Source organism: Lontra canadensis, unplaced genomic scaffold (assembly GCF_010015895.1).
Source record: "Lontra canadensis isolate GAN:19392208 unplaced genomic scaffold, GSC_riverotter_1.0 scaffold34, whole genome shotgun sequence".
Lineage (NCBI taxonomy): Eukaryota > Metazoa > Chordata > Mammalia > Carnivora > Mustelidae > Lontra > Lontra canadensis.
Genome location: NW_022631028.1, coordinates 1,701,289 through 1,727,678, shown reverse-complemented (window position 1 = coordinate 1,727,678; position 26,390 = coordinate 1,701,289). Strand labels below are relative to the sequence as shown.

The following is a 26,390-nucleotide window of genomic DNA, read 5'->3' as shown; positions in this document are numbered from 1 at the left end:
CTGCCTTTTTAAAAAAAGTACCAAGTGCTCCGCTTTTCTATTGCACAAATGTTCAGCGAGTGAAGTTTCAGTTACATAAGTTTGATAGAGGATGGGCTTTAAAGTTTTGTGGACTGGAGGGTGCAGACCAAGGGAGGGCGGTCAGTCTTCCTGACCCGTCTGAAGAATGAATGGCTGATTTCCCAGTCAGTGACAAGCTGGTGAAAACCAGTCCAGACCCAAAGTCCCTTTGATCTCAAAATTATTTTACACCGTCACTTGTGTTTCAGGCCCATTAGAAAATGAAATTCCATGCTGTAATTCCTAATTGAATTAATTTTCTTCATTAAAAATCAATTTGAGTTGTCAGCTCAGTAGTAGCCCGCACCCAAAGGCCTATGTCTGGTGAAAGTCTTTGTATCTCATCACAAGGCTCAAGAAACTTCAGGAGGAGAACAGTTCATTCTATCCTACGTCATGGCTAGGGCCTGGGTCACTAAAATTATGACCTCCGATAATTTAGCTACGCACTCCTTCCTTTGAGATGGTGTCGTATGAAGTTAGGGGAAAAAACTTTGTGCCTGCCTCCTAATTGCAGCAAATTTTTGCATAGTTAAACAAAGGAATCAAAAGAATCCACCTACCATCCAGGAGGTTATATATGATGCAAGACAAAAGGATTGCAAAATAAAATGTCTTTGTCCCTTGAGAATAATAGTCATTTCAGAGTGTTACTCTTTTAAAATCAGAAGGCTTAAAGGTAATCAGTAGCCTATAAATACAGGGCAAGGTAACATAAATAGGATAGTGCTGCTCGAAAATGAACCTCATTTTGATCTTCCTTGCACATTAAAATGCATGCATAGTAATGGCTGCAATTATTAAACTGTATTTTGGGAGCTTCCTGTTCAAATGAGGGAAAAAACATTATACAGATGGTTAAAATGTTATCACCTGATCGGGGAGTCTGGCCTTCTGGAGAAGTCTGTGCCGGAAACTGACCCATCAAGAGGCTCAGATTCCAGGTACAGCCGTGCTAGGTACAGCCAGCAGGCCTGGTGGCTTTGGACAGTCACATGACCTGTTTGATGTTCGAATGAGATGTTTGAATATGGGATCCCAAATATATGAGTGTTGAAAAATGGACCTCGGGTTGACCCATGAAGACCTTCCCGTGAATAAGTATTGGTAAACCTGGCAATGAAACCCTGTGGGTAGGTCCTACCCAACCCCTCTTTGGGGATTCCTCCTTGTATTAGGGGACAGGACAGCCCAGGGAAACCTGAGAACTTCGAGAACCACGTTTTACCAGGACTTTATTGAAACAAAGGTAGGGGCGAGGCATGGGTGAGTGCGACCTCTGGCTGTGAACTGGCTCCCAGCTAAACCTCTCAAGTATGAGCGTCTAATTCAGTGGTCCACACTGTGTGAGCCCCAGATTAGCAGCATCAGCCTTGCCATCATAGGAAAACATGTTCGAAATGGAAATTCTCAGGCTCCACCCATCCCAGACCCACTACCAAGTGGAAAAGTCTGGGGTTGCGGCTCCCAGGTCTCTTGGTAACAGGCCCTCCATGTGACTCTGTTGTACAGAAAACGTTTAAAACCACTGATGTAACTGAACCCAGACCACAGGCCTTATCACGTGGAGAAACTAGAAGATCAAAAAGAGAATTTATTCTAATGTCCAAAGGTGGAGGTGTGTCTGGGGGTGGGGTTGAGCGTTACCTGATGTGATCTCGAGCTCCTTTTTTTTTTTTTCTTTTAAAGATTTTATTTATTTATTTGACAGGGACCACAAGTAGGCAGAGAGAGAGGAGGAAGCAGGCTCCCCGCCGAGCAGAGAGCCTGATGTGGGGGCTTGATCCCAGGAGCCTGAGATCATGACCTGAGCCGAAGGCAGAGGCTTTAACCCACTGAGCCACCCAGGTGCCCCTCGAGCTCTGTTTTTAATAGCGTCACCAAGATCCCTGGGACAATTTTCAAATGACGACTATGGCCATGAAGTTTTCCAAGGGAGGGGGTGTACACAGGAAGGACTTGGTCTTTAGGGATACTCAGGAGAGACCAGACGGACAGGAAAAGTCTCAGTGAACAGCCTTTAAAAGAAGAAAGTCATCTTTGCCGAAATACCTGAGTTACTGGCCAGGGGAGACCGCACGGTGATTCACGTACCTGGTCCTTTCACCCGTGCTTTCCGCTATCGTAACCTGAAAGCTCTGAGGCCAGAATTGGGTTTCAAACCATGGAACCCTCAGCTAGAGAATGCATAGCTTGCCAGTTATACTGGATTTCAAACTCTCTCAGGGACCATCTGTGGGTCCAAAAGAGGAATCTCCCCTGTGCTTCCCTGGATTTCAGTGATTGGCTTGGTGGAGAGAATAGTTTTATCACCGAGTCAAAACCCTTGAATTGCTCAGGGTATCTTCCTGAAGTCTGCTTGAACACATCTCTCCCTTTCAAGGTTCTCCTTTTGCTTTAAGAGCTTCTGTTGGTATGAACACGGAATTGGATTCCAGGTAGAAGTTGCAGGGGACACATGGAGCATGGACATGGAGTCCTCTGAATGCTCCAAAAGTAGAAGGAGGGTGGTAGGAGACAAGGGCCACTAGCATTTATATGGCCCTATTGACAAAGAATTCTAATACATTTTTCCCTGGTTTATTCCAGATTGAGAAGCCTAGTTTACCCCGGGGGTGGTTCTCCTGTCCTTCTTCTGCTACCCCTCGACCCTTTTAATTGTGGAACTCTTGGAAATACTACAATTTTTGGCAGGTCATTTTAAAAGTCATGGAATGGAAATAGAATAGGAAAAAAAAAATGGAATAGAATTGAACTTTTTTTTTTTTTAAGCAAGCTTTGGAAAGTTGAAATAAAATGTTCCAATGTCATCTATCCAATGAACACACAATTTTTCTTTTAGAAAAATGGGCTTGAAGCTACCCTGTGCTTACCTTTTCTTACTATTAATTCACCCCATTGATACCAAGTGGCTAAATAACTGAATTCTGCATCTTTTAGGGCAGGATATCAACGTTCTAGTGTGTATCTTTAACTGCAAAACAACTTAATACACATTGATCAAGGTTTGACAGCCCAATTTTTTTTTAAAGATTTTATTTATTTATTTGACAGATAGAGATCACAAGTAGGCAGAAAGGCAGGCAGAGAGAGAGAGAGGAGGAAGCAGGCTCCCCGCCGAGCAGACAGCCCGATATGGGGCTCGATCCCAGGACCCTGGGATCATGACCTGAGCCGAAGGCAGAGGCTTTAACCCACTGAGCCACCCAGGCGCCCCATGACAGCCCAGTTTTTAAGCACGCAGGGTACACTGTTGTATGCTATGCAACTCTGGTTGAAAGCCATTGGTCTACTGAGAACCTCAGTGTAATCGGTATATGTATTACGTATGCAATTGTATCTTTCTCCTTTGAGCCGGGATCCACTTGAGTCAAGGACTATGCCTTATTCTTCCTGTATCCTGGTGACCAAATGAAGCCTAGATCATGCTAAACTGTGGTTTCTTTCTTTTCTTTTTTTTTTAAAGATTTTATTTATTTATTTGACAGAGATCACAAGTAGGCAGAGAGGCAGGCAGAGAGAGAGGAGGAGGCAGGCTCCCTGCTGAGCAGAGAGCCCGATGCGGGGCTCGATCCCAGGACCCTGAGATCATGACCTGAGCTGAAGGCAGAGGCTTTAACCCACTGAGCCACCCAGGCGCCCCTAAACTGTGGTTTCTTAAAGGAATATATGAATTTACCCACACCCATTTTTTTTCTGTACCCTCCCCATATACACACACGTGCGCACGCGCGCACGCACACACACACACACACACACACACACACACACCAGCCATTCACTTTTTTCCCTCTAGGCTTATCACTGTTTTTCCTTTAATTTTCATCACCTAGTAGCCAACATCAGAAGGTCTAGGACATGTCCCCTAAATCCAGGGTAACTGAATGTCGATTCCAGCCAGGGAGATCTCCCTTCTAAATATGACTTGATAATTATCCCAGACATTTTCAAGTGAGAGACTAATTACCACATTAGTTACTACATGACTCCCTCCACCAGCCAGCTTGTCTTTTAACTTCCCTTAGAATGACAAGGCACAAATGAGGGTATAAACTGGAGCGTATCGAGATGGTATTTTTCTGCCTGAACTGAGATCGCGGGGTTTCTGGCCATGGTTACCAAGTGGTGGCCCAAACATGTTCACTGAGCAAAATCAAACAACATGGGGTATTTCGCCCCCAGGGTTGATTTCAACAGACTATCGGGGCCAAAATACTGTAACTGCAAAAATGCTGGAAGGGTCTCTCAGAGCCTTCTGTGATTTCTGCAAGTTCTTCTTTATCTCCTGTTTTCTTTTGTCCTGGATTCATCACTCGGCCAAATGGATGGTAGGTCCTTCCCTAAGAGACTCAACTTGTCTCTTTTCGTAATTTGACGCCACAGATTGGAATCCTAGCAATTATGAGACGAAAGGAGGGGAAGTACAGAAATAAGATACTAGGAGCCTCCAAGATACAGTTTTATGGGGCCGAAACCATCCTGGGCATTTGGAGCAGCGGCCAAAATTGTGTATTCTTGGGGAAGTAGAACAAGTCCTAATTAGAAGTAATACCTCCTATTTCTGAGCCTCAGTGTACTTATCTATGAGAGGAGGCGGTTAGACACCTTCTAACATCTGTTTTTTCTTAATCTCAGTAACAGTGGCTGCCATTATCACATTGTTACTGTGTCAGGCACTCTGCTAAAGCCTTCATCTGCATTTTCACCCTTTAAGCCTCAAATTATAAAACTCTGTCCCATTTTAAACCGAAAAGCTCAAAGAGATTGAATACTTCATCCAAGGCCGCAGAGCTGGTAAGTGGCAGACCTGAGTATTCTGACTCAGGTATGTTTGATGCTCAAATCTGTGCTCTTCACCTGTACTGCATATGGTCCCCAAAGAGGCAGTTAATAACTTATGGCAAAGTAGGAACTACTTCTAGACCACTGGTTCCCAGCTGGAGCATTTTTGCCCCCCAGGGGACATTTGACCATGTTTGCAGGCATTTCTAGGAAAAGGGGTACTGCTGGCCCCTGGTGGATAGAAGCCAGAGACACTAATAAACACTATACAGTATGTGGCACAGAGCCCCACAGCCAAGAATTACTTGGCACAGATTGTCTGACACCATAATACCAAGGTCAAGAATCCCTGGTCTGGGCCCAGCACAGAAACACCGTCTTCACCATTGTTCCCAGAAGTTAAAAAACATGAGCCCATCCTCAAGTAGTGACAGGCCTGTGCTTAAAGTGGTGCTCACATGTGCACCACAGCTGGACCCTCTCGGTCCATCCCTGTGTTTGTCAGCCACAGAACTTAGGACAAGATGGACCCACGTTCACACTTCTGTTCCATCACGCCCGTTTCTCATTTCACATATGGAGGTCCTCATTCTCCTGGGATGACTGGGTCATAGTGAGAGCTCAGTATCCTTATACCCTTCTGTCATCATTGCCTCCCTTCCCTTTTATAAGCCTCTTGGTTGGCCAGCGCTCTTACAGATGGCCAGGTGCATGCTTGGTTCCACTGTGCACGCCAGTGGGAGCCACAGACTGCCGTTCATGGACTGATGCTCGGTGTCTTAGACACGCGGGGGAGGGTGTGGGTGAAAGGCATCCCAGGAGAAGCCACTGGGAAGGATGGGTGACCAGTGCAAGTACGGGAGTTGGGGTGATAGAAATGAAAGAATCCAGGAATCTTGGCTTCCGGCCAAGGCATTGGCTGAAGTGGACTCCCAGGGTTGGTTAGTTTTATTGTAGAGTAAATTGTTGCTCTGTAATGTAAATGGAAAATTAACTGTGTAACCAATCAAAGAATCTTTGTGATTCTCTGTGAAACATACCACCCAGATGAGTTAAAGATGGATGTATTTGCTTTCAAGAGACATTTTCTAGAAGAGATCGGGTGGGAAAAGGGTGTAAGTGGAAGAAAGACGGAGGTGGTTTGGTAGAGGAACTTCCTTTGTGGAAGAAGGAAGAAAAAAAAAAGAGAGAAAGGCAGTGTTCAAAATGCTGTGTTTGCTTCATGTAACTTAAAATGCAGGATTCCATCTAGACTGCTAAGAAGTCATAATAAATAGGCCTTTTCCTTCTATTAAAAAAAAAGATGAATACATTATGCACACATTATTTACTTATTTGGGTCCATGTGAAATGGGAAGAAGAGGAAAGAAAACTGGATGAGGGTAGAAGACTCCCTTAAGACCTCTGACCCCTTGAGCGGCTCTTGGAAAAGAGACGATGATCAGAAGTCACACCTGGCATCCTGAGCTTTCCAAAGAACCCTCCAGCCAATCTGAGCAAAGTAAGACACAGGCAGGGGTCTCGCCATGGTCTCTCAGGCACAGGGTGTGAGGTGGATAAGGATAGGACCAGTGCCCTGGATTAGTACCCGTTTTGATTTAAGGAATCATATAAACACCTGATGTAGGAGAAAACAAAACCAAACAAACCCTTTGCTCTGCTGGGCCAGTCCTGTGGGCGTCCTGTGCGCTGCTGTCCCAGACTTGCGGCTGCTTATTCTCACAGTGACCCTGGGTGCGGTGGCTTCTGCATTTGGACACACGAGGAATCCGTGCCTCTGAGAGGGTCAGACTCTCGTTCAAGTTACAGTGTCAAGGACAGAGCAAGGATTCAAAACTGGGCTTCCTCCTACTGTGGTATTAAAGCCCGTTAGAGATCATTGCAATAGCTCCATAGTGTAAACGTACCGAAAGCTGTGAATGTTGAAATATACATATGTTCACACGTGCGCACACTTACACATATGCATGTGCACACATATATAGACAAATGCACATTTATGTTGGTATAAATAGGTGAATGAGACAATGAGCAGGATAGTAATGGGAACTCACTCTCTGCCCTGGTGTCTGGGAGAGAAGAGGTAGGGACCGTGGAAAACCTGAGTGTCCCCAGCCTAAGGAAGGCTGCCGGTTCAGTGGGTCTACCTGATCAGTGGGTCTCGGGAACTTGAGCTTCGAATGGCCAGATCTTCTGAGGCTTTTTCTTTTCTTTTTTTGAGAAGAGAAGCTGTTGTGGGGATGTCTGGCTGGCGAGCCATACCCTGCAGCCCAGATTGGGCCAGCACCTGCTTAAAGATGTACCGGACTCGGGCCCCCTTGTGCTGGTTTGCCGATGATCGCCACTGGAGCCGGGCTGAGTCATTGGGTCGGAGAATGTAGCGCCTTCAGAGCCCAACATCTATACTGTTTGGCTCTTTGCAGTTTCCCTACCTCCGATACAGGCCCAGCAAAACAGAAGTGGGTCAAATCCCACCACCTGCTGACCATGCTGGACCCCTTGGAAGGTATCCCATCTCACCCCTTCTTCCTCTTGTCAGCTTTCTACAGCAGGTACTGGGGGTTCGTCAGAGCACCCTTTCTCACAGTTCAGCCTGCATGCAGACCCCCTGGAGGGCTCCCCCTCGGATTCGGTGGGGCCAGGTGGGGCCCGAGAACCTGCGTGTTTAGCAGGTTCCCTGGTGACGCCAGTGTTGCCAGTCCAGGAGTCCACTTGGGAAGTCGGGGCTTAGATATGCCACGTTTGGTTTTCTGTTTGGTTTTTGTTTTTTTTTACAGGGGGGGCAGTATCTCAAAGCCCCCGGCCTATCATGTGGGTGACTAAATTGGCCAAGGCAGAGGGATGAATTCTGTAGAACCCTACGATAGACTCCCTGAGGCATTGCAGGCCCAGAGGAGGATTCTATGACTTTGCCTAGTCCTACAGATCTGCCTCATTTCCTAGTTTGAAGAGCATCTCTTTCTTCAAATAAGAGCATCACACTGACCCAGATCTATGCTAGACCGCCTGCATAGCCCGCAGGGCGGCTCTAGCTGGGTGTGCTTAGTCTGTCGCACGTCAGTGTGACCATGAAGAGGGGCTGTGGTGGGCTAACGCTGCATTCATGACAAGCACAGGGAACTTGTCTCTTAATCCTGGAGGAAGATCTTTTCTGTCAAGATCAACCCCAAATCTAGGATGGAATGGGATGGAGAGGGAGGACCAGACTCGGCAAGCAGCGTGAAGATTTTTAAGGACTGCCATGAACAGAAGAAGGATATAGAATCGGGACTCGGAGGAATGCATGTCGTTAAGAGCTATTTCGATTTCTCTGAGCATCCGTTTCCTCGTCTGTAACTCTGTTTCCTTACACTATTGGTATCACCTGGATGATTGTCCTGAGGATTATATTAGAAGTTGGGTATGCTGTAAATGTCACCTGTAATTCTGGCTTATAAATCTTCTCTCCACATATGGCCCTGTGGCTGGCTAGGTCTTCCTGACAGCAATCATCTCAGAGATCCCAAGAGTCTGGGCCTTTAGAAGGTCTGTGGGTGGCAGCTGGTGGTTCTGATTTGGCTCTGCCAAAGGGACCCTCCAAGAAGCATTCCTATTTTTTCTGGGCAGCTGCCTCTAAGCTTCTTCCATCCCTGGTGTTTCTGGGGGCCAGGACTGTCTGCTCCCCTCCTCCCAGCTAGCCGAACACTCTGTGCACATGTCTTCTTGCTGGCTAGGCTCCGAACAGCCCTTCCTTGCACGGCCTCCCCAGCTGTGCTGAGTTGAGCAGTAAAGGCTCTGCCAGCAGGCTCTGCGTGTGCCACTTGCGGGACGAGGAATGTGGCTCCTGCCGGATGAATGGGGCTGCTGCCATGGAGAGCGGGTGCTAAATAATTCATTACGGCAGACTGCTCCAATATCCATGCGGGCCTGTCCTCCGGCGACCCTGAGGATGCCCCAGCAGGGCTCCTCCTCGCTGTGCTGCGACGTCGAGGGGAGCAGGAAGAATCAGCAAGGCAGTGTGAACACCCTCAGGGCTGTCAAGGGCTCTGTGGGCCTCAGCGGGGAGGCAGCTCACAGCCTGGGTGCACTGACCCTGTGGGCTGCTGGCTGCTCAGGCCAGGGTGGGTGGGGGGCAGCTCTGGTCATCCTCACAGTCCAGAGTGTGACGGAGGGCATATTTACACTCAGACATTTAAAATTTTTTTTTAATTTAAATGTTTCAAATTAAAAATTAATTTTTAAAACTTTAAAAATCAATTTTAAAAATTAAATTAAAAATTAAAAATAATTAAAAAAATTAAAAGAACATTTTTTAAGAACCTGCTGTGTGCTTGGCAGTTTTACCTGTAGTATCTCCTATAATCCAGAAAGTCCACGAGGCAGAGACTGCTAGAAGAGGCTGAGAGAAGGAAAGTGACTTGTCGCAGTTCCCACAGCTAATAAGGGGCAGAGTCAGGATTTGCCCTTGGATACATCCTGCCTCACAGATCCCCTGTTATCCAGAGATGCCTGGCCATCAAGGGGCCTTTCCTCTCTCCTCCAGACGCTGGCTGTCTCAGTGGGTTGGACCCTCCCACATTAGGGCAGACACTGCCAGGTTCTCTGTAGGGAAGCACATGACTGTGTGTAACCGAACTTCTCCCACTGTCCATTTCTGCTGGTGTTTCAAGTTGTGTTACCAGTTTTTTGTAGCTCGGACCTTGCCTTGGCTGGGTTCTCTGTTGAGCAAGGTGGTAGCTGGGAGGCAGTGTTGAAAACGATGGGCCTTGTACCAGGAACTTCCTGCCTGAGGGAAGTGAGGGTCTTGAGGCAGGATTCCCAGGTTCTCCTGAAGGGCCTCATTGAGTCAGAAGGTTGACAAGTTAGGACTTGTCAGAGGAGTGGAAGGATGGAGTGGGACTGAAGCAAACTTGAACAGGGCTTTTTCTCAGCCCGGCAAGCCGGGAAGACTTATTTCTGCAGTTCTCAAAAGGCCATTTTGCACAGTGCACCACACAATCTGTCTGCAGAGCCAGAGGCAGGTCTGTGATGACCGTTTAGCGGATAATAATAATAGTGTCTAACGCTGACAGTGTCCTTGCTGCATCTTGTACTGTGCAGAGTGCTTTGTGAAGATGATTTGAACTCCTATAACAAGAGGTTTTATAGTTATCACCGTTACTCACATGTTTCACAGAAGACTTCTGAAAAACAGAGAGGTTAAGCAACTTACCCGTGTCACACAGACTGTGAGTTCCAGAGCCCAGAATCAAATACAGATTTCTTTTCCAATTCCAGGGCTAGTTTCATTGTAACAGGACTCTCTTTTAACCCAGATAAATGAGCTGCTCTTCATAGCTATTTATAGATGCTAAGAAGATTTAAGATTCAAAGGAACAGGAAGAATCCAGCACGGTGGGCGAAGAAGTATGTGTACCATAGCGGCTGTTTGCATTCTTTTCTCTCCATCAGTCACCTGCCTGATGACATGCACAAGTGTGACAGTTGCCCAGGGTTGTGAGAGAATTGCAAAAAAATGCAAAAAAAAAAAGTTACATGGTTGTAAAGGACCCCACTTATTAATAATTGTCACCATCCTAAATGGATCATCGGCTGTGGCGGTTTATGACCGGCCATGGTAGACATGGGATAGGCCGTAGGTCACTGGGCACTTCATTCTACCATGTTTTTAAAGGGCCTACTGTATGCAAGGCAGTGTTCTGGGTTTTGAGGATAGAGTGCTCAATGAAAATGAAAAGTGCTCAATGCTCAATTGAGTGCTCAATGAAAAATCTTGCCTACCATCCCCTAGCGCTTACTCTTTAGGCCTCCGTAAGGAGACAGAACATAGAGTGACATAAGCAAGTAAAATATATGATGATTTAAGAGTATTCAGTCCTGTGCATCAGTTTCCAAAATGACAGTGTGGGGGGCACAGCAGACCCTTTAACCAGGGAAATAATCATTTGATTGTGAACATTATTAAAAAAAACAAGATACAGCTATTTAAGGTTTCTGAAAATTACCCCAGGGGCATGTAGCAAATGCAGAAATACCTATTCAAGAAAAGCTACTAAATCTTGGTAAGAAGAGAGAGTCTGTGGCATGTGAACCATGACCCACCCCTCTCCTGGTGCCCTTATCACGATCACAGATCGTTGTGATGGATGCTCACTTCGGGAGTATGCAGCCAAGAACATGGGGTTCCTTATCCACCTAGCTCTCAGTCTAGGGCTATGATTTCACCCTGGGAGGGGCACTTTAGAGATTGGGAACACCCTGCCCCTGCAAAGAAGCCCTACCTTAGATCAAACTGTGGAGCAAATTGTGCCCCAGGCTATTGTCAAAAATAGTAGAACAATCAGCTAGCAATTAGTGGAGGCTAACAGCTGGGTGTGATACCATAAATACAAATCAGCCAGGTGCTCAGAGAGAAGGTACTCATGCTCTCTGAGTAGCAACAGCAGAGGCTGCACACCGCAGAGGAAAGAGACTTCACTCAACTCGTCTAGCTAGTCACCAAACAAGTAAACAATAACATCAAGCTCCAGAAAAGGGAGGGAGGGGGTCAGTATCCAGAATTGCTTCAATATGTTATCTAAAACATTCTGTTTTCAACAAAATATCATGAGTCATTAAAAAAGAAACAACAGGGGCACCTGGGTGGCTCAGTGGGTTAAAGCCTCTGCCTTCGGCTCAGGTCATGATCCCAGGGTCCTGGGATCGAGCCCCACATTGGGCTCTCTGCTCAGCAGGGAGCCTGCTTCCTCCTCTCTCTCTTCCTGCTTCTCTGCCTGCTTGTGATCTCCATCTGTCAAATAAATAAATAAATTCTTAAAAAAAAAAAAAAAGAACAACAGAAAACTCTGGCCCTTACACAGGGAAAAAGTAAGCAAAAGAAATGACAGATTTATCCGCAATTATGAATATGTGCAAAGAACTTTAGGGAACTATGTCTAGAGAACTAAAGGAAACCATTAGGATGATCCATCATCCAATAGAGAATATCAATGAAGAGAAGTTATTTTTAAAAAGTAATTATTTGAAAAAATGGAAATTTTGGAGTTGAAAAATGTAATTGAAATGAAAAATTCGCTAGAGGGGCTCAACAGCAGATTTAATCTGAGGAAGAAAGAAACTGAAAACTTGAAAGTAGATCAATCAAGATGATGCAGTCTGAGGAATAGGGAGAAAAAGAAAAATGAACAGCTTTTTAAAGATAATTTTTTTTTCCAGTGTTATTGAGAAATAAATGACATACATCCCTATATAAAGTTTAAGGTGCACAGTGTGATGGTTTGCTTTACTGAATGAGTGTTTGAGAACTATGGCATGCTATTACGCACACCAATATATGTGTGATGGGATTAGCTAAAGAGAGAAGAAAGAGCAGGAAAACAATACTTGAAGAAATAATAGTGGAAACTTCCAAATCTGATGAAAAAATACTAGTCTACACATCCAAGAAGCTAATGCAACCCAAATAGGTAAATTTAAGAAGATCTGTACTCACTACCTTGAGGCACATCACAGTCAGAATGTGAAAAGATAATGAGAAAATCTTGAAAGCAGCAGGGGAAAACAACTTATCGCAAATAAGGGAACTCTCATAGGATTAAGAGCTGATTCTTACGTCTCGGCAAAGAGATTGATACTCCCTTTAAATGTTAAATAGAATTACCCTATGTCCCAGCAATTCTTTTTTTAGATTTTTATTTATTTATGTGATAGAGAGATAGAGAGCACAAGTAGGCAGAGGGAGAGGGAGAAGGGCCCTCCACTGAGCAGGGAGCCCGATGTGGGACTCGATCCCAGGATGCTGGGATCATGACCTGAGCCAAGAGCAGATGCTTAACCAGCTGAGCCACTAAGGCACCCTGTCCCAGCAATTCTGTTCTTTGATATATGCCCAAGAAAAGTGGAACATGCATCTTCAAAAAAACTCTACACAAATGGTCCCCATAGCACTATTGATAATAGTCAAAAACGTGGAAACAACCCAAACGTCCATCAGTTGATGAAGTGGTGAAGAAAATGTAAGTCTGTAGGCATTTTATTCAACAGTAAAAAAGGAATGAAGCTGTGGTACAAGCTACAACATGATGATGAACCTTGAAAATATTACACTAAGTGAAAGAAACAAATTACCGAAGTTCACATATTATATGATTCCTTTTATATGAAGTCTCAGAATAGGCAAATCTGTAGACAGAAAGAATATATCAGTGTCTGCTTAGGGCTGGAATAGTGGGACAAATGGGGAGTGATTATTCCTGGCTAAGGCATGAAGGGTTGGTGAAAGTGTTTTAAAATTAGATCGTGATAATGGTTGCATAAGTCTGTGAGTATACTAAAATCTATCAAATTATATACTTTAAGTGGGTGAACTGTATGATATGTAAATTGTATTTCAATAAAACTTGTTTTAAAGAGTGCCAAGTGCTAAGGAAAAAGAAAGTAGGGTAAAGGTTTGGCAGTATTAGCAAGGTGGGAGGGAAGACAATCTGGGATAGGAGAGTGAGCCTTCACTGCAGTGACATTTTGAAGACTAGAAAAGGTGAGAAAGTGAGCCATGCTACTATCCATGGAAGGAAACTTTCAGACAGAGAGAGGAGCCAGTGCAAAGACCTGGAAGACGGGTCTGGTGTGTGTGAGGACTAGTGTCCGTGCGACGTCAAGGAAGAGAGGAGCAGGAGATGGTCCCACAGAAGTCATGGGACCTCAAATTCAAGGGCCTTACTCTGAGATGAGCAGTGTTGGTGCATTTTGACACACTATTTATTTTCAGAGAATCACTATGGTTGCAATTTTGTGAATAGACTGAAAGGGGGGTCAGACAGAGGCAAGGGTGGACGGTGGCTTGCATCTCTAACCAGGAGGGAGATGACATGGCTTGGAGCAGGGGAAGAAGGGTGGGGATGATGGCAACGTGTTGGGTTCTGCAGGAACTTTGAAGGTAAAGCCAACAGGACAAGTCAAGGATTACAAAATGTTCAGTAAAATGGGTCAGAGAGTAAATATGTTAGGCTTTTCAGGTCATACAGTCTGTGTTGGAACTACTCAGCTTTGCTGTTGAAACCTGGATGTGGCCATAGACATGCATAAATGAATAATTATCATTGTGTTCTAGTACCAGTGTATTGGCAAAAATGTGAAACAGTAGACTTGACCAATGGGACGTGGTCTGCCGGTTCCTGGGTTAGATGTCAGGGCAAGAGGAGGAAACGAGTGAAGGGTAGCTCAGAGGTGTTTGTTCTCAACCATTGGAAAGATGGAGTTACCATTAACTGTGAGAGTGAATCTTACCGGCAGAGCAGATCTGTGAGGACTGGTCTCTTGGTAAATCTGAGAAGTCTTCAGACACCCAGATTTGTAAGCCTTGAGTTTGAGGAAAGGCTGGTCTGAGGTGGAATTGGAGACCCTAGACCAGATCCAGGAAGTGCGAGTGTATAGAGAAGAGCAGGGGTCTGACGACTGAGCCCTGGGTTATTCCAGTCTTTAGCTGTTGGATAGATTAGGGGAACCAGCAAAAGGACCTGAGGAAGTGCAGCCACGAGATAGAAGGGAAACCAGGAGAAGGTGACATCACGGAGTGAAGCTGAGAAAATGCTTCAGAGAGGGTAAATCCGTCCTTTCCTTCCCCACTCACAGAATCATGTTGGTACGCAAATGAGCAGAGAAATGTTCTTACGGAAGAATCCTGAATTCCCTCTAATTTTCAGACAAGAAAATTATTGTCAGGCTTTTTAATTCATTTAACAAACATTCATGAGCTGTCAGGTCACCAGGCACTCTGCTAGATGCTTGGAACAGGACACAGGCCCCCAAAGGCACAGCCCCTGCCCTCAGAGAGCATATGCAGTGTCTTTGGAGAGAGATATTCATTAGGTAATTCATTAACAACCAAGGATGGGTGCACCTCCCTCAAACACAGTAAGAGTTCTAAAGGAAAGGAGTTATCTAAGGGAGTAGTACTGTGAGTTTTCTACAAAAGAATTGATCTTTTGATCAAATGAGCACTTGGGTGGCTCGGTCAGTGAAGCACTTGACTCCTAATTTTGGCTCAAGTCTTGATCTCAAGGTCATGAGTCCAAGCCCCACACTGGGCTCCATGCTGGCATGGCGCCTACTTTAAAAAAAAAAAGAAAAAGAAAAAGAAGAAGAATTGATCTAATTTGGAGGGCCAGGGAACCTTTCATATTTTTCTTTGTTTTTAATAATAAATGATTTCCAACGTATCACATCCTGACTGGGACACACCTGGTTTTTGAGAGGACGTTTGAGAACCTCTGAACCCAAGGAAGAAATGCAGGCTCTGTCCTCAAAGCCAGGACCAAACCTCAGCTGTGGGACCTGGTGCCATTCTTGATCCTCTTTGAAAGTCATTGTCCTCATGGGTACAACAGTGGATAGTAAAAGCCACAGTGCGAGATGACGGTAAGGACTAAATGAGACAAAGTGTATAAAACACCTGGCACGGAGATCCTTCCCATTCCTTGAGAAAAACAGTATGTCATCTTGTACATCTGTGACATGTTATCTTCCAAGATAATTTTCCCAAGACAAGACAGGTCTTTGCTCCAAGTTGAATGTGTTCTGAGGCAGGGAGTTTTTCAGCTTTTTTTTCCGGGGTATCTTCCATCTTGCCAGCATTCTCTCCCCAGAGAAGCATGGGGAGCTCTAGTGCCCACATTTAGGAAGTGCTGGAAAACCAAAGCATCCCTGTGCAACTCTTTCTCATTGTTCTCGTCCTTTATACTGAGAAAATTCAGGTTTCGCTCAGCTGTTTAATGAAAATGAGTACCTCCAAAAAGCTGCTGTAATAAAAGTACAGCTTTCTCTCTCTAAAACAAAAGCGGTATTTTCTAGCACATTGTGTCAGTTTAACAATATTTTCATGGAAATGTGCGGTGGTAAGCATGTTTAAATCATTGATGCAGTTTCTAATCTTTTTGGGGGGAGGGAGCAAAATCTGTAACAGTCTTTCATTTGGATTTGCCCATGCTAGCCTGTCCACATGTCTCCTTTTAATTAATATAATTTAAAAAGGATAAGAGGCTGTGGTAGAATTTTGCACGTTAGATTATCAGGATCAAGAATAATTAAAATGTCTGAGATGAGGCACATTCCTAAAATGGTGGAAAAGAGAAAGGAAGGCCTTTTTTTGGGGGGGGTGGATTTAAAGTGTGGCAGATTATTTTTCACAAGATTTAGAAATGTTTCCACAGTGTAAGAAACATTCATGATGTGAAGTCTTTTTTTATTTTTTAAGATTTTGTTTATTCATTTGAGAGAGAGAATGAGAGAGTGAGCATGAAGGGGAGGGTCAGAGGGAGAAGCTGACCCCCCACCCCCCCGCTGAGCAGGAAGCCCAAGGCAGGACTCGATCCTGGGACTCCTCGATCATGACCTGAGCTGAAGACAGTCGCTCAACCAACTGAGCCACCCAGGCGCCCTAAGATATGGAGTCTAAAATAGGCAAGAAAGAAGGGGTGCTCGGGGTGGGTCAGTCCCTATGTCTGTCAAGAACAATTTTATAATTTACGTTCGCACCTCTCATTCTTGTTCCCTTGTCTGAAAACCAAGTGGGGAGTAACATTACACTAACTCTGGGCTAGGCACTCTTCGAAGTACTTTGTAATACCCATTAACTCAGCTCATCTCCTTGGCACTCCTGGTAGATAGATGGTCTCTCTCCATTTTATAGATGGGAAAACTGAGGCTTAGAAAAGATGAGTGGCTGTTCTTGCCAAGTCACGTAGGCAAGGAGATCATAAGGCCGACGTGAAATTCAGGTCTTTCTGTTACAGGAGGCAGATGTTTTATTGTAAGTCCTAATTGGAAAAGTGGATAGAAACTGTTGAGGGGAATCTCCCTGGAGTGTTTCTTTTTTGCGAAGGAGCCTTATTTATCTTTACCTGCACCCGGTGAGCCCCTTATGTGTCTTACCTGCCCTCCAGAAACCTCACCGGTTCATTTTCCTCAGAGTTGTATGGGTTCTCTGTTGTTGCTTGAGAGTTATTACAAATCAAGAATGTGGATTTTTTTCTTGTCATTTTTCTTTTTAGAGCAAATGAGCGAAGCAGATGCATCCTTGATGTCTAGCATTCATTTAGAAATGTCATCTTTTTTTTTTTTTTAAAGATTTTATTTATTTTATTTGACAGACAGAGATCACAAGGAGGCAGAGAGGCAGGCAGAGAGAGAGGGAGGAGGAAGCAGGCTCCCTGCCGAGCAGAGAGCCCGATTGGAGGCTTGATCCCAGGACCCTGGGATCATGACCTGAGCCGAAGGCAGAGGCTTTAACCCACTGAGCCACCCAGGCGCCCCGAAATGTCATCATCCTTTGATGTTTGACATCCCATTGTTTTAAGACATGATGGTTTTAGTACATTGTGCTAATCCATTTACGTGGCCAAAATTAAAATGGATAGCTGTGGTTAAGTGTTATCAGGGCTCCCCAGGATCTCTTTATTGTCCCTGCCTCCTCGGCCTGTACTTCCCAGCCACCTTGCAGCTGGGTGAGGTCATGGGACAAAGTCTTCGCTAGAAGTGATGTCATTTGCCTCCAGGCCAAGTCACCTAACTGCATCTCCAGAGGTTAGGTGTCGAGACCACAGAAACACCAGAGGGAAGCTGACTGGATCCCCGAGTCCCTGCAGAACCCCTGCCCCTCCAGGCAGCTTGGCATGAGTGTGAAATCAGTTCTTGTGGTTAAACTGCTGAGACTACAATTGTCTGTTACTGCACCAGAGTCCAGCCTATCCCAGCTAATACAACAATTCTTTGTCAGCCTCCTCGGCCCCATTTTTTAAAAAGTACTAGATTTTGAAATTTGAGGATCATTTAAAACTATATAAAACTATGCATTTGTGTGTGTATGTACATATATATATATGTACATACACACATATATATGCACACATATATATGTATGTATAAAGTTTTTAAAGAATATTCTTTAAAATTATATATAGTGTGTATAGAATATATATTATACATACTATATGTAATTATAAATTATAATAAAATTAAATTATAAACTATAAGCACACATATAATATGTATATTCTGCTCATACATACTTTTTTCTTAATAAAATAAACTTAAATGAACTTTTGATCTTTGTTAGATACATGCTTTGAAACTTTGGTAATATCCCTTATGGCAATTAGGATTTCACAGTAACAGGGCCAGGAGGTATTAATCTAAACTAGCTAGGACTGGTGCTGTCTTTCTATCTCTCTCTTTCTCTTTCTTCTTCTTTTTTTTTTTTAAGAGAGAGAGTGGGGAGAGGGGCAGAGGGAGAGAGAGAATCCCAAGTAGGTTCTATGCCCAGCACAGAGCCCGATATGGGGCTCGATCTCATAACCGTGAGACCATGACCTGAGTCAAAATCAAGAGTCAGACGCATAACCTCCTGCACCAGAGGTGCCCTGTCTTTCTCCTTTTCAAGTGTCCCTGAGACCAAGTCCCTGCTGTTGCTCTGAGTGACCAATGCCAGTTCCTACCATCGCAGTATTCAAAAGTCCCTTGAGTCGGAGCGAGGTCCCTCTTTAGTTCATTTCAAATCCATTTCATTTTATTTTATACCTCCAGAAATGGAGGTAAGAAACTGTTCCTTAGGAGTGCCCTGCACAGAGCCTTCATCTTGGGGGCCACAGTCCCCCTGCCATTTCAGCGAGCCACCAGCAGTGATTTGCTGACCCTCCCCTCTACTCCTCTAACAAGATTTTAACGGATGCTGGCTAGAATGTAAAGCCGATTTGATTTTCCTCAATGTCAGGAGCTCCTCTCGTCAGCCCCACCAGCGTCCCGTCAGTGTCGCTCTGCTGTCCTGTGCCCTTACAGATGCGTCTTTAATTCTGCACGGGTGCTAACACTTTCCCCTCGTATCTGTGCTCTTCTTCCTGCCTGCATCACCTTCTCTGGCAGCTCATATTTGACCTTGGCAATTACAGCCGACTTTACCTTTATGGCTTGTGGATATTGGGTCATGCTGGGTAAAGCTTCCCCCTGCCGCCCCCATAAAATTGTTTTCTCATTCCAGGATAAAAGAAAGATTTTTTTTTTTTGACCTTCAACAGAACTCAGATCATACTTTTCCTGATTTCTGATCACCTCTGCCACCATGAATCTAGTCTCCTGCGTGTCTCTACCTATACACGGTATGCAGTTCCAGCCACTTATATGAATATCTTATTTTCTGTCTAAATAGAAAGTTCTGAAGGTCAGCACTTGTGTCCTTGTCTCAAGAAGTGTCCTGAATTTCACAGATCCCCAATAAATACTTGATTGTCTCATAGGCATTCCTTGTTTTCCCTGCCACCCCCTGCCAAGAAGTTTGCTCTCATTACTGTGGAATTTCACTCTGTTTTTGTAAAAGAACAGTGTGAGGTTTGTCCCCATTTACCAGGTCTCTGAAATTTCCAAGCAGCTGGGGTCTCACCTTGTCTAACACCTTGCAGTATATTTTGGAAAAATCCCGAGTAGGGTGGTGTCCGGGATGAAAATGATTGTCATGAGGCATTACTGATCCGTGGGCTTTATTATTTTATTAATCTGTACAAGGATAATGCATAGATCTCCAGGTTCCCCATCACCAAGCTGTGCTCATGGAGCACACGCTGTCACAAGGACCTCAGCAACGTGCTTTTGCACCATCCCCCTCCTAACTGTGGTTAGACCTTTGAGAACCCCTGCACGTGCCCTATCCTGACATGCATCACATTCGCTCTAATTGCTTGCTTAATTGTCTTCCCCTCTCACTTCTGAGCTTTTTAAAGGCAGGACTCATGTCTGTCTTGGTCACCAGGATGTCCCTGAGGCCTAACCCAGTGACTGACAAATAGTAGGAGCTCATTTAATGAGTGCAGGGTTACAGGAATGAATGAAGTGTCCATGCTTCCCAGGAGCCTAGCTGTCTTGCCCTCTTGTGCAGCTTCAGCGGGGGAGGCCTCTAGTGCCTGTTGGTCATTTTGGCTGCTTATTTCCCTCGTTTCATGCCCCTTGCAAATGTCTGTTGTTTGATGTGAAGGGCACATCAGTAGCTCGCCCGCGTTAGGTGGAACTTTGAGTTATACCCCGGAAGTGGGGATGATTTTGCTGTCTCCATGGACCTACTTCCTCCTGTTTTTTGACTTTGTCTAGTCCATTAACTCATCAGTGCCAAAGTTACCAGTGAAGGCATCATTACGTCCAGGTACCAAGAGCTCACATTAACTTCATGTTTGATGTGTGCTCAGTGCTCAGTGCTCAATGCTCAATTCTGAGGGTCATTTGATTCTCTGAACAGCCCTGCAAAGGAAGACACTGTTCTTGTCCATCCTGTTACAGATGAAAACTCTGGCCCCAAATCATTCAGTTAGCAAATGTCAATGGCCACACCAGAGTAGGATGCCTCCTCACCATTGGTGGCCCCAAAATGTCGTATTTGCTCTCCTCCTTGAAGGATATTGAGGTCTAAGGGGACCATCCGCTTCCCCACCTGCTCTGAGCTCTGCGTGATGGACACCTAAAGCGGAGTGGGACTCCTTTATTCGTATTCTGTTTCAGTTAGTGCCAAGTCAGACCAGGTCCCATGATTTTCACCATGAAAGGTCTTCTCTGAACCAAAGAGAAGCATTCTGAAAGAAGTTATAGGGCATTATTAATACAATTACATATAACAAAAGAATAATTTAACTTCCCCACATCTAACAAAGAAATTCATTTGAAGCTTCAGGAACTCCCACTGGAAGGGCAGAGCTCATCAGAGTGGGTTCCTTAGGCGGGGGGAGTGTGGGCAAGGAGCCGTGCTGGCTGCTTTGTCCTGGGGACCGCTTCCATGCATGATGGGATAAACCTATCTCCCCACTTCCCCGGCCCCTCCCTCAGCCTCCACCTAAGGAACCCCCAGCATTTCCTTATCACAAGCACACAGGTGAGGATATCAGCTGGCACTTGCCTCTCACAGCATAGACAGGCAGAACTGAAAGAACACTTGATTTTAAACCAGAAGATGAGATGACCATGGAAATAGAGGATAGAAACAATGACCATCCTAGTGGAAAGAAGGCCTTGGTGATTTTTTTTTTTTCTGACTTCTTCCAAAATGTCAGAAATCACTGTTATTTATGGAGAGTGACATTGTATCAGTCCTCACTGCCGTCGCATTCAACACTTGGCCTTCACTAGAATGAGCTAGGAGAGAGCAGATGCTGTATCTATACCTAGTCTTTAGAACAGTGCATGGCACAGAGTAGATACTCAGCAGATATTTCTTGAATGAAGGGAAGTTACAGATGAAATTGAAGACCCCAGGAGTTTCTAGTTACTAGTTATTGGTAGCTAGTTGCCAGTAACTAGTTACTAGTGACTAGTCCAAGGTCCAAGGTCACTAGTCCAAGGTCACATCACTTGCAGAAATGAAAGGATTCGAACCCAGGACTCCCAGGCTCTGTGGATTCCTTCTTGGTGATGGCTTGGATGGGCCTCTGTTGGAGCAGTGAATGGGGTGTTAGAGACCCAAAGGTGTTTAACAAAGCTGCAGTCTGAGATGCAGGAAATACAGGTTCTGGCCTACCCTTGCTGAACTCCCAGCTTGGCTGTAGGAAGAAAAACCCCTTCTCTACTCAAAGCCTCGGTTTTGTAATCTGTAAAATGCAGGAATGGAAGAAGTGCTCTTTAAGAGTCCCAGGGTCCTCAGACTGGTTTATGCTTTGTCATCTCTTATACTCAGGAGGAGCTAGGGTCAGGGCCGGAGGGAGGCAATGACTAATTCATCACCCAAGCACCTGAGGAAAGTAGTCTTGTGTTTTATTTCCGGCATGCACAAAAATTCAAGGATGACGTAGTCTCCGACCAACAAACACCCAGAAATGAAAGTTAAAGAGAGAAAACAAAGTACAGGCATTTGAAGACTCCATACATTTTGGGAGGGTAGGGGAGGAAAAAACGAGCTTGGATTCCACTCCTGGGTTGATGCAACATATAATCTAAAACAGGCGCTCAGGTTGATAACTGTGCCCAGATCCGATCCCCGGCACACAAGAGCACAACCTTTAAAAAGAAAAAAGAAAAAGAAAAGAAAATAGGCGTATATCTTTAAAGCCTGTCTTCTTAACGTGTGATATTTTTGTACTCCTTCGGAGGAGGGTGCAGACCTAGGGCCTTCCTATCCAGAGAAGGCTTTTCCCCCCACCCCTCCCTGTCTTGGGGATTATTGATTGGGAAGGCGAGGCTAATTTACATGTAAATAAATCTCGGTGCTGGGCAGCGGGACGGGACGTCCAGATGCCGTGACTGACTTGCTGACGTCACGGCTTCATTAGCATGCGGAGGATGCGGGCACTGCAACAGCGACTTCTCCGGCACCACCAGCCTCTCCAACCACAGTTATTATTATTTTTTTTGGCCGAGCTCTACAGTTCGTGGTTCGGCGTCTTGGGCTCCTCGACCAGCTGACTGGTCGCCCCGGGTCTGGCTCGGGATCAGTTGGTGACGCTGAAGCTGGGGTCTGTGACTTCCTGCGGATTGAGAGGCTGGGTTCGCAGAAAGGCAGTCGGATCCAGAGGAAGGGTAGAAGTCACACTTTTTTTTCCCCCCTTGCGCGGTGGGTGCCCAGCAGGGTCTCCATCCAGCAGTGCTGTTTTCCACCAGCGCATGCAGAGCCGCTCCGCCTTGAGCCTGCCTCTGGCTTCGGGAAGGGTCTAGATTTTAAGAAGGGTTTCCAGAAGAAGATGCTTTGGCTGCCTGTGGTCCTGCTTGCGTTCTTAGAAGCCAGACCTGGGGAGAAAGTGAACTGTGGCAACTGACAAGCTCAGAGGGTCTGGTGGAACCTTCCCCCACCCCTGAAACTGGGCATTTTATCCTCCCTGGAGGTAGGTGAGAAATTTGTTCTAATCCACATATTAAAAAAAAACTGTGTATTTTCTAGGGAGGCTGAGAAAGCTGCATATAAATGCTTTGCATGGAGGAGAGGTTATCAGAGCTCCATTATCTTAGGCAAGTGACATTTTTAGTGGTCCTCTGGTACCTTTTACCTTTTCTGTGCTGATTAGAAAGCTCACTTGCAAAGTGACATGTCACAGCTGTAGAGAGTCCTGAAGAAACGCTTCTGTCGTCTTCATGCTCTAGAAGCAGCAGTTCTGTAAAAAGAAGTGCAGCTAGCTTTAAAAAATAATCGTGAAGGGGAGAGGGTTTAAAAACCAAACACCTGCTCATGTTCATGCCCAGTCGTCTCTTCTGCTCCGGATATCAGAAACCATTAGAGGGTCTGGGGAAGGAGGACTTTGCTGAGACTTCCAGGGAAAGAAATGGTGCTCAAATAATTTAGGTTTAATTTTAGCCAGCGCTTTCATGTTAGAAATGGTGACAGAGCTCCCGACTATGCCTGCACTACCAGGCTGAATCACATGACTCAGCGTATTGTCTACACTGGGTTTTTGGAGGAGTGCTCCTCATTAGTGCTCCTCCTCACTCTCGGTTGCCGCAAAACCGGTCAGAGCATTACTAATCCGCCACGGAGGTCTTGCGATGAAATCCAGATCTTTAATCCCATTATTCTTTGTTGTGCGGTCTTAGAATACGCTGGGGTCCGGTGGGACTTTTACGAACCCTCAATAAGCCGGGCCGGGCCAAATCACACCAGGGTGAGTGATCTGTACCAGGTGCGATGCCATCCGCGGGCCCAAGCACGGCTCTTGCATAATTTAGGCACATGTATTATTTCCCCCCCGCGAGAGAGTTCCGCTTCCAGGCCATGCATCCATGACCACAGTCAGGGGAGGGCTCCAGCGTGCCGTGAATATATCGGCTCGGACTGCCGTGCACCAAAGCTAAAGCTTGCAAGGCTCCAATTTGCTTTGCTTGACCATCTCTTCCCGGAGACTGTTTTATAGCATCTCCACGAGACTCAAACTAAAGGAAGCAGCCTGGCCTCCTTGCTGGAGGCCGATTTGGCAGAAGGGTTATTGGCTGCCGATGGCTTTCACAGATGGGTCAGGATGAGGATCCCCCTGGGCTCCGGAGTCAGTCACAACTTTGACAGAATTACCATATTTTGGAAATTTGGATTTTAAGGGCTCCTTGAGTGCTTGTAAAGGTTTTGCCTTTCCATCAGATGCTCTTTCCCCTCGGAAGTTCTTTTTTTTTTTTTTTTTTTTCAAACATTAAAACATGTTGGCTCCACTGGGCATTTCAGCCTATAAATAGTCATGGGGCAGCCAGAAATAATAAAATAGTGTTGTTTGGAATGGCAGGCTTGTAAAGGCTCACCATGCAGTGTAGGGGAATAAACAGAAATGTAGGAAGGAGGGTGCATTTGTAGAAGCCTAAAGAATGAGAAAGGAACTTAGAGGTTAGGCACTCTGTAATGATGTGGACTGAGGGCTCCAACTCTGGGTTCAGACAGCACTGAAGACACTGAGAGCTAGCTCCCTTTCTGAGGGTTGACCCCATCTGTGTAATGGGGAGACCAGTAGGACCTCTAGGCAGTGCAATAGGTATGATTTAATGAGATCGCATGAAAAGCACGGAGCACAGTGCTAGCCACCGGCACGTACTCAGTGAATTCTAGCCGTCATTATTGCCATCCTTGTTTCCTTTTTACCACTACTGGTGTCAGCACTGTTGCTAAAAACAAGACGGTCCACCCGAAAGGCCATTTGTCTGCAAAGAGGTGTTCCTGGTGGCAGAGGTGCCATCGGCAGTGACTGTAATGTCCACATCCATTCCCACTCAAGGGAACCTTCCACCCCATTGACCGAGCTGACAGAATCAAGTGCAGCGTCGAGGGCTCCCATGTTTTGTAGAACTCAGAGTGACCGGATGGTGCCACAGAAATCATTTAGCACTAGCCACGGCTCAGGCATGCCGAAAGAAGGTCTCCTGCTTGGGCAGCTGACGAGTCACATGCAGAAAGCTGTGGGATCCAAATTGGAATTGAAGCATTTCTGGATTCCTCTTCCCATTTCTCTTCAGTTCCAACTTCGCATGTGAGAGGCAGTCCTTTTCTTTCTTCTGCTCAGGGCAGACACTTTGCATTTTTTTTTTCCCCCCTCCATCCGGAGAGGCCTTTGGATGGTTGGGTCCTCAGAAGCCCTAGGGCTGTGTGTGTGTCACCGTGTGGGTGACTCCAGCATGGAGACGCGCTGTGAAGAAAGGAATAGGCTGTGTTTGGTTTCTGCTGACGTGCTAGGTCTTTTCCAGACTTGTGAGTTCACTCCTCGTGCCAGTGAGCGCCCTTTAGTCACTCAGTCTGACAGCTCTTTTTCCCTTTCTTCTCAACATCTTTCTTTTACATTTAGGTGAAGTGGAGCTCCGACGTAGGGTTTGAAGGACAAATGAGAAGGGACCAAAGGAGCCAGAGGAGTCTTGCAGAAAATTTTTTCCTCAGGAGACTCAGAACTGGGAGTTGCTCACTCTTGGTTTCTATGGGTTTTCAGTCAAGTTGTGTTTTGCTTAGAGAATTGTACGCATACCTTGACAGAAGCCCACTTCCGTTATTTCCTGCTGGTATAGGGGATCTTGAGAGAGTTGCCTAACCTCTCTGAACTTTGGTTTTCTTATGTGAAAATTGGAAATCAGTTTCCCTGGACATATAGCATGACTGTGAAATGGTGGCCATGATGTCCTTGACCGATTCTTGGTACCTACTAGGTGTTGGGCTTTCTTTCTTTCTGGTGCCAATAATGTTCATATTTCACATTTAGTCCCAACCTATGCACATCAGGAGGTTGGAGTTTAAATAGTCTTTTGACAGAGGAAACTAAGGCCACAGAGGGAAAAGCCCTTACCTTACATGACACACTGGTGATGAAGCTTGGGACCTAGCAGAATGTTGCTTCTACGAGACATCGATTCCAGAGGCTCAGAATAGGAACAGAGCTTTTAGCCACCCCATGGCACTATTTTCCTTGAACTAGCAACGATGTCTCTCTTCAGAAGCCTTAAGACATGGTCCTCTCTCATCTCTGTTGTTTTCAAGCACACCCCAGCGAAAATGTTCTGTCCCTCAGGATCGTGGCTTTCATTTGGCCGAGGACTTTTCTTTTGTGTCTGCAGGCCCATCAAAACCATTCTCTCTTCCCTCTCTCCCTGACTGTTGTCCTTAAAAATCAGGTAATTGCTGGTGACTGTGAGCTGTGGTAAACTAAGAAGCTTTGGAGTGAGACACTGGGAAAATCTGTTTCCCTCATGGATGTTCATGACTGACGCTTGCCACTTTGCTCTGGTCCCATCCTGTAAAGATTGTTAATGAAATGTTCTTGTTTTTATGCCTTGTCTCTGTGTGTGTGTGTGTGTGTGCCTGCACGCGCGTGCATGTTTAGATGATGCAGAAAAGAAAATGTTGGATAAGATCAGACTGAGTTTCCAGCAACCTAAGTCCTCCAAAATCTCACTGGGGACTTGGCCAGTTGAGTTGGGAGATTAGGTTTTCTTTTTCCTTTGGCCTGTTGTTTGAGCATCTCTTTGTTTGGAGTCTGAAGCCCGGAGGCTTGCTTGATTCGTTTATTTCCCTGGGGACAAGGCAGAGGGAGAAAGCAAGGAAGGAGGGGGGGCGATTTAGAGAGATGGAGGAGTTAAGAGGAGGGGAGGAGGGAAGCCAG

General features: G+C 45.5%; 1 protein-coding gene across 4 annotated transcripts in view; it reads left to right on the top strand.

Moving 5' to 3' along the window:
• The window catches only part of PRICKLE2 (prickle planar cell polarity protein 2), a 319,612-nt gene that overhangs the window by 183,054 nt on the left and 110,168 nt on the right, over positions 1-26,390 (top strand). The window contains exon 1 of one of the 4 annotated variants that reach the window (XM_032867320.1): positions 21,488-22,661. The exons of 2 other annotated variants lie outside the window; for them this stretch is intronic. The gene's annotated coding sequence lies outside the window, so the exon portion shown is untranslated. Of the gene's footprint in view, positions 1-21,487; positions 22,666-26,390 lie in introns of those variants that run through there. One more of the 4 variants, XM_032867322.1, reaches the window with a different exon arrangement.